Consider the following 8,430-nt stretch of genomic DNA (forward strand, 5'->3'; position numbering starts at 1 on the left):
TGGAGTTTTACCTACTTTTGCAAAATTTTATGATACATTAACCTTAGCCATAACTTCTGAACAGTTGGTGCTTGGGGTTTCAAACTTCACATGTGTATTCTTTGTGACAAGCCTTCCTTTGGATACCAACAACTTTGACCTTTTGACCTTGACCTTGGAATTTGACCCACTTATGAATAACTTTAACCTTGGCCATAACTTTTGAACAGTTGGTGTTTAGGGTTTCAAACTTCACATGTGTATTCCTTGTGACAAGACCTTCCTCTGGATATCAACCACTTTGACCCTTTGACCTTGACCTAGGAGTTTGACCTACTTTTGAAAAACTTTAACCTTGGCCATAACTTTTGAATGGTTGGAGCTAGGGCTTTCATACTTCACATATGTAATCCTTGCGACAAGACCTTCCTTTGGATACCAACCACCACTTTGACCTTTTGACCTTGACCTAGGAGTTTGACCTACTTTTGAAAAACTTTAACCTTGGCCATAACTTTTGAATGGTTGATGCTAGGGCTTTCATACTTCACATATGTAATCCTTGTGACAAGACCTTCCTTTGGATACCAATCTATTTTACCCTTTGACCTTGACCTAGGAGTTTGACCTACTTTTGAAAAACTTTAACCTTGGCCATAACTTTTGAATGGTTGGTGCTAGGGCTTTCATACTTCACATATGTAATCCTTGTGACAAGATCTTCCTTTGGATACCAACCACTTTGACCTTGACCTTGACGTTTGACTTTTATTCAAAAAACTTTAACCTTCGCCATAACTTCTGAACAGTTGTATCTAGGTCTTTCAAATTTCATAGGTGTATTCCTCGAGACAGGACCTTTCTTTGGGTATCAACATTTCTTATCTTTTGGCCTGGATTTTGACTTGCATTTGAAGAAACTTTAACCTTCGCCATAAGCTGCCATACGGGGGCATCAGTGTTTCACAAACACATCTTGTTTGTATTATATATTATAAAAATTCTTGTCTAATTCTCTTATTCAGTTGACCTTTTAATCAAATTATTTACAGTGATTGATAATCATAGGTGAATAGCAAAGGAAAATACCCTCTCTCAGTAGACTACAAATTAATGAAGCCCTGCCCAATGCCAGAATACTTAACCAAGTGAGCCAGAATTTCACAAATCTGGTAAAATAAACCTTGCTTGCTACATCTTTGTACTCTGTTTGCCCCCTAGATGCCCAGGAGCAAAGAAGAAGATTTCCAAAATTAATAATGCATTTGCACTATAGATTCAAACAGCCCCTCCCTTCCTAAAGCCAAAACCCCTGACATGGGGGCCAAGAATTTCATAATTTTGGAAGAAGCACCCTTGCTCATCAAAAGTGCGCACTTACTTTATCTGTTTAATACTTAGAAACAGAGAAGAATTTCAATTGGAAGAGAAACTTTTGCTCATCATAACTATGCAATTAGTTTGTTTACTTAATATCTTGGAGTATTGAAGAAGATTGTGAAAGAAATTATGCTTCTTATTTACATAATCGATAGAGCCCCCCCCCCCCTAAAAAAACTCTGATCCCGGGGACACAGATTTCACAATTTAAGAAGAACCACCCTTGCTCATCAAACTTATGTACTTAGTTTATCTGCTTAATACCCAGTAGTATTTTTTAAAGAATTAATGCATTTTCTCAATATTATCAACAGAGACCACCCAAACACGGTCATGAAATTCACATTTTTGAAAGAGGCACCCTGCTCATCTTAACTATGCACTTACGTTTATTTGTTTAATATCAAATTAGATTGTGTGCTCACTTAGTTTATCTGCTTAATACCCAGGAGTAGAGAAGAAGATTTTCAAAGCATTAAATGCAATTCCACAACATAATCCATAGAGCGCCGCTCTAACACCAGAACCTCTGACCCATGGGCCATGAAATTAAAAATTTAGGAAGAAGCAGCTTTGCTCATCTTAACTATGCACTTAGTTTATTTGTTTAATACCCAGAAGCATAGGAGAAGATTTGAAAAGAAATAATGTATTTTCACTATATATTCAACAGAGCCCCGCCATAGCAACTGAACACCTGAACCTCGGGCCATGAATTGCAAAATTCAATGCTATTAGAGGGCCCAATGCTATTACAATCATGTAAAGTTTGTATGCCTGATGTCCAGGAATATTAAGATTTTTTTTTATTAGATTCCATCAATTTTGATGATTTAAGCCCTTCCCTTCAGGCCCCACGACGACGGACGAAAACAGATAGCAATAAGTCATCTGAATGACTCAGGTGACTTTATAATTAGAAGACAATATTTTCTGTAGGGTTCGCTTTTTTTAATTTCTAGATCATTTACGCTGAAAAAAGAAAAAAATATTACAAGAGAACCAGAAGCATTCATTTTTGAAAGATACAATATCTAAGAAGTGGATCGGATGATTGTTGTTAAACTCTCATATTTTGTTAAGTGTTGGCCCAAATGTGTCATAAGTACTTTTTCATTCATAAATTCAATTCCAGACATGTCTTCTGAATTAGGGTACCTTTTTTCTGCATAGTTTACTTCAGGAATTGTAAAATATCTTGATATGCTGCTAATATGTGCATAGAGAGTAGACATTATATTAGATGTGCAAGAGTGTTTGACATTGTTCTTCTGTGCCTGCACGTACATTCATGTTTTCTGCAAAATTGGAAACTTTTTAGAAAACAGTTGTTTATATTTTGTTTGTTAAATTTTACCTTTAAATAATTTGAGCATACAAGTTATAAAGCATTACTGTTTTTCAAATTACCATGGAAAACCATGGCTTGGTAATCAATTAAATATCTTTGATTGTTTGTTGTTCAACGTCCCTCTCGAAAAATTTTCGCTGATATGGAGAAGCCACCACTTCCCGGTGGAGGGCTGCAAATTTAGACCTATACTCGGCACTCAGGGCCATTGAGCAGTGAGGGATCATTTTCGTGCCAGCACCTACTGCGACACGGGACCTCGGTTTATACGGTCTCATCCGAATGACCGGTCTCCATGTTCCTCAGTGGGATTTGAACCCGTGACGTAAAGAACAACTCCTTACTCCGCGACTCTAGAGCAAACGCTCTAACCACTGCGACTCAATGAAATATGAAGATAAAGAACAGTTATCAAGTTCAAAAGTCCATTGGAACAATACAAATTGGGAGCAGAGCAAACACGGGCCTCTTAAAATATCAGGTGGGATCAGGTGCCATGGAAAAGTAAGCTTCCCCTGTCAACGGTCACATACCCGTGTGCCCCTTGTCATGATCGGGCAAACGAGAAAAAATCCGTAGACAATTCATTGTGAAAATAATGCTTTAGAATTTGTATAAAAAACGTCAATCAACTTTCGATTTCGATTTAACGATAGATTGTATTTGCTAACAAGGTCATTTTACGTGGGTTGATCCAGAAGTAATGTGACATCTACAATAAAATCTCTAATAATCGTATTAAAACTTTAAATACTAATGTTTGTACCTATTTCGGCTTTTGTCCTAAATTTCATTCAGATATACAAAGATAAACTTTATAAAGTTTTAAAATAAACACAATGTTGGGTCTTGTTTATCGCCGCTCGGCAAGAATGTACAAACATCGTTATGAAGTTTCTCTTCAACACTTATTTTGAATCTGATGATATGTTAGATTTAAGCAAAAATAAATCAAATTAGAAATAGCATTTAGAAAACGTTTAAATTATTTTGATACTAACAATCAAAACAAGATGGTTTATAGCAAAAAAGTAGTTAGGAATATTAACAAGAAGCAGGTGAGAGGTTTAAAAGATATGCGTATGGACTGAAAATGAGTGCCGAAAAGTTACGTCATAACGACGTCGGTAACATTCTTGCCATGCGGCGATAAACAAAACCTAACCTTGTGTTTATCTTAATATTTTAAAAAAGTATTTTATATAATCAAATGAAATTTTAAGGCAAAGATCAAAACAGATAGGGGTATTAGTATGTCAAATTGTGTTGATAACATTTGACTATTTAAGATTTAAAGTAGTTGTGACATTACTTTAGGATCAACCGTCGTATCTACCATAGAATTTGCGAAATATGTTGATATCCTTGTATCATCAACTTATTTGTCAAATATCTTGCCTATTTTAGAAAATGTTCCTACGTAGAGCATGCGCTTGCGCATCGAATCAACTGGGAGACATAAACTTCATATGCAGGTGAAAATTGTATATTGCTACATAAAGAAAGGAAATTGACGGTAGGAATGTTGAAGACAGCACGTTTGTTGTTAGGTTGCCATTAATGTCTTTCTAGTAAAATATCCAAATATGAAAAAAAAAATGTGTCAGACTCTGTGGTATTCAAAGAGATGTATCAATCAACATAAGAATGAAAATGAATATTGTTAATCGTTAATACGTCAAACGATACATACACATATCTAACAGGACGCAATTAGTACCAATGGAAATTCCAACAGATTGTTGAAAGACTTATCCTTAAAAAAAGACATAGATATTGTCAGTCAGAAACTCCACTATCTTTTTAATATCAAATTGTGTACAATCCAAATGTTTTAACAAAACAATTTTGCAGATGACCATTAACAATATATGTAAATTTACGAGTTCCATTTCTATTGCATTGTAAAAGCAATGTCTGGACGTTGATTCGTTGTGGGGAATGGTTGAACAAAGAGTTGAAAAGTTGACGTTTTGAAATTATTGATTTTGGTAAACTTTTGTGATTTTAAAGTATCCAGTCCACGTCTGATTTTCACCGCTTCTCAAGTATGTTGTTGTACGGTACACCCCTAAGTTTCTCCTTCACTGCTATTAATATTTTGGTAAGGGGTAAAGAAAGAGGCTTTGTAGAACATTTACAAAAACCCGCTATGTATGTTTGTTTGTAATGATTTTTATGTAGTTTAGGAATCAAGTATAGGTATGGTAATTAAAATCAGATCAGTCAAGAACTGATACATATTGAGACATACATTTTCCACCACTCCACTTGCTGCATATCAAAAGGGAAATCACATAACTTTGAAGTTTGGTAAATATATAGGTAATGTTGCAAATATAAAATTCTAATGTTGTCTCATGGCAAAGGTTTTATTTCGATTTACTCTGTCCTTTTAATTCTATTCTAATTAGCCTTTGCAAACTTTCCTGTTTTAATCCAGGTCTTTTAAATTTAATTCGATACTTACGACTGAATTTAGTGGATATGCAGTGTGCATTTTGAGTATATTGTACGTTCTGAGGGTTGTGCTTCTCTTAAGTATATGAAAAATGACAAGAAAAAACAGAAGACATAATGGATGATAAAACTTGACTAATGCAATAATGAACGATGGTTTAGAAAATGGAAGGGTTCAAACAGTTTTAAATCTTTTTGTATAATTGTATTTTGTATAATTACATGTATTTATTTCGTGTAATCATGAAATTACTCTCCCTCCTTGTTCACTCTATTATATTACACACCTCAAAAAGTTCTACATGAATATCAGCTGGTTCAAAAGTTTGATCGAAAAAACAGCTGCACTTCTGAGAAAAGGTGTCAGGAGAAATGGACAATGAAATCTCATCTCACCATTGACTGTAAAGTTGATCAATTCATAGGACGATAAATCCGTAGAAAAAGAAACACCAGGACCCCTGCATGACCCTGGGATCACAAAAAAAGTTTTTAAAATATAACTATGCACTTTGTTTATCTGCTCAACACTAAGGAGCAGACAGGATTATTTAATAGAATTAATGCATTTTCACTATATCATCAATAGAGGCCCACCCTTACACCAGGACATTTGCCCCAGGGGCCATTAAACTCATAATTCTGGAAGAAGTACTTGTGCTCATCATAAGTTTACACTTAGTTTCTTTTGCTTTATAATCAGAAGCAGAAAAGAATATTTTTGGAGAGATTATGCTTTTTCACTATATAACCGATAGAGCCCCATCCCCTTTCACAAGAACCCCGACTCTGGGACCATGAGTTTCACAATTTTGGAAGAAGCATCTTTGCTTATCATAACCATGCACTTCAGATTATTTAAATAATCCCAAGAATCAGAGAAGAAGATTTTCACAAAATTAATGCATTTTCACTATAATTATAATAAATAGCGCCCTCCCTAACACCAGAACCCCTGGTTCAGGGAAAATGAAATTCACAATTTTGGAAGAGGAACCCTTCCTCATCATAACTTACTTAGTTTGTTTAATACCAAGGAGCAGAGAAGAGAATTTTTAGAGAAATAATGCATTTTCATTAAATAATCAATGGAGCCCCACCCTAACACCAGTACCCCTGAACCAAGGGCCATGATATTGAAAATTTCGGAAAAGGCAGCCTTGCTCATCATAACCATGCTTGTAGTACATCTACCCAATACCCAGGAGCAAATAAAAAGATTTTTAAAGAAATAATGCATTTTCACTATTAAATGAATAGAGACACTCTACACCAGAACCCCTGACCCAGGGGGCATGATATTCACAATTTTAGAAGAGGCATCTTTGCTCATCATAACCATACACTTAGTTTCTTCATTTAAGATACTGGGGGGAGAGAGGAAGAATTTTAAAGAATATATGCAATTTCACTATGTGATCAATAGAGCCCCACCCTAACTCCTGAACCCTTAAACCTGGGGCCATGCATTACACAATCTAGGTAAAGGACTCATTGTATGTTACAATCATGATAACAGTTTGACTGCTTGATGTCTAGGTGTCAAAGACTTTTGAAAATTGCATTAATTTTTATGGTTTTGGTCCACCCCTCAGGATCCGGGGGGGGGGGGGGGGGGTAACACAAGTATATATTAATGTATCTTTAAAAGAAATTCAATATTATGTAACTAATAACTTGCACATTTACGACTTTAACCTTCAACTATAGAGAGGAATATAGACATTGCCTGCTATCCAATTCTTTTTATATTCAATTCATAATACAATATCGACAATGTTTAAATTAAACATGGTAATGAATTACAGACACAGTAGGCATTAAGTCACTACCGTCTTCAGGAAAAAATACTCATACATCATATTGTTTCATCAGGTCTACAAGCAAAAATGTGGACATAACGCATACGCGTAAATCTTTTGTGAATTTAACACCACAAAAATAATCAATCTTACGTTTTAATTGACTTCTTTTAAAAAATGGACGGAAAGAAATTGCTAAGAACAAATTTATTACCAATCAAAACAAAGGGAAATAACAAATTTAAATTTTAATAAAACTTTCATAATACAGTATTAATCCATGCCTGAATTATACATTTAAAAAAATAATAAACAGTAGGCCCATCGGTCATAAGGCTCTCCTGAGCACTTTGGCTAGGAAAAAGCATAAATCACATCGGGTGGGATGGGTTGATTTTAAGGCAATTAATAGATGGAAAGGAGGGGGTCTGAAATAGATTTGTAAATTCACTTTACTTGGAAATTTTGCTTTTAAGTGCGTAATAGGAAGGGTATAAAGAGGCCCATTTTTACCCTCAAATGGAAAGTGAAATACTGTAGAATCCTAAATATACGCGAGGAATAAATTATCGCGTAATTACGCGAGAAGCTCCGCTCGCGAAATAAAATTACTCGCTTTTATTTTTATGGTGCTTTAATGTATGTAAAATCTCTAGATAAATCAACCATTCGCGAATTATTATTCTCGCGATTTGACGCCCTTGGGTCATTTCACGATAATAAGTACTCGCGTAAAATAAGGAATCTACAGTATGCAGGGTAGGGGTTACTTGCGATGCCATAGCAGGACTTGCATTTTTTTTTGGACCTGAATCGTTCTGAGCTTAGTTCAGGTGAGTTGAGCCAGACTGGTGTGATTTTTAAAATTGATTTTTACATTGTAAAGGAATTTAAAGCGAAATAATTATTGGTATATCTTTTAATCTGTGTTCTCTTAAGTGAAACAGCATTTTTCGTACCCCTTACAAAACAAACTAGAAAATTCGAAATACAATCAAAATTATAAAGAAGTCCTTAGTAAATTGAATTTTAGTTCTTTTAAAATTGCAAGTCTATTTATGTTTATTGTCATAAAAATCAAATAATTACTTTGTAAATACCTTTCAAGACAACTCCTAAAAGTCATAAAAACGTCTATATCTAAGATCCTGAAGTGACGTAATCCCACAAAATTAATCCAATAATGTTCAAAAAGTTAATTTTTATAATTCAAATTTGCAAGAATATTGACCAAGCCATGCACATATGGTCGATATTAACCACTTTGAAAAGAAATAGTTTTCTTTCAAAATGCGGTCCAAAACTTGGTCCAAAATTTAACGCACTTTGAAAAAAATTTCAAATTGTATAATTTTTCAAAGTGTGTTATAACAAACAATACATATGCAATTTTTGCAGAATATTACTGCAGGTGTCCCGTTAGAAATGTTAAGTAAAAGTACATCTACTTGGAAATGC

At 34.5% G+C, this 8,430-nt stretch overlaps 1 protein-coding gene across 1 annotated transcript in view; it reads left to right on the forward strand.

Annotated features, from left to right (window-relative positions):
• Positions 1-8,430, forward strand: part of LOC133205261 (zinc transporter ZIP12-like) — a 94,767-nt gene that overhangs the window by 7,930 nt on the left and 78,407 nt on the right. The gene's annotated exons all lie outside the window — the stretch shown is intronic.

This window comes from Saccostrea echinata, unplaced genomic scaffold (assembly GCF_033153115.1).
Source record: "Saccostrea echinata isolate AGI-Se365-2 ecotype Australia unplaced genomic scaffold, CSIRO_AGI_Sech_v1 ptg000054l, whole genome shotgun sequence".
NCBI classification, from domain to species: domain Eukaryota; kingdom Metazoa; phylum Mollusca; class Bivalvia; order Ostreida; family Ostreidae; genus Saccostrea; species Saccostrea echinata.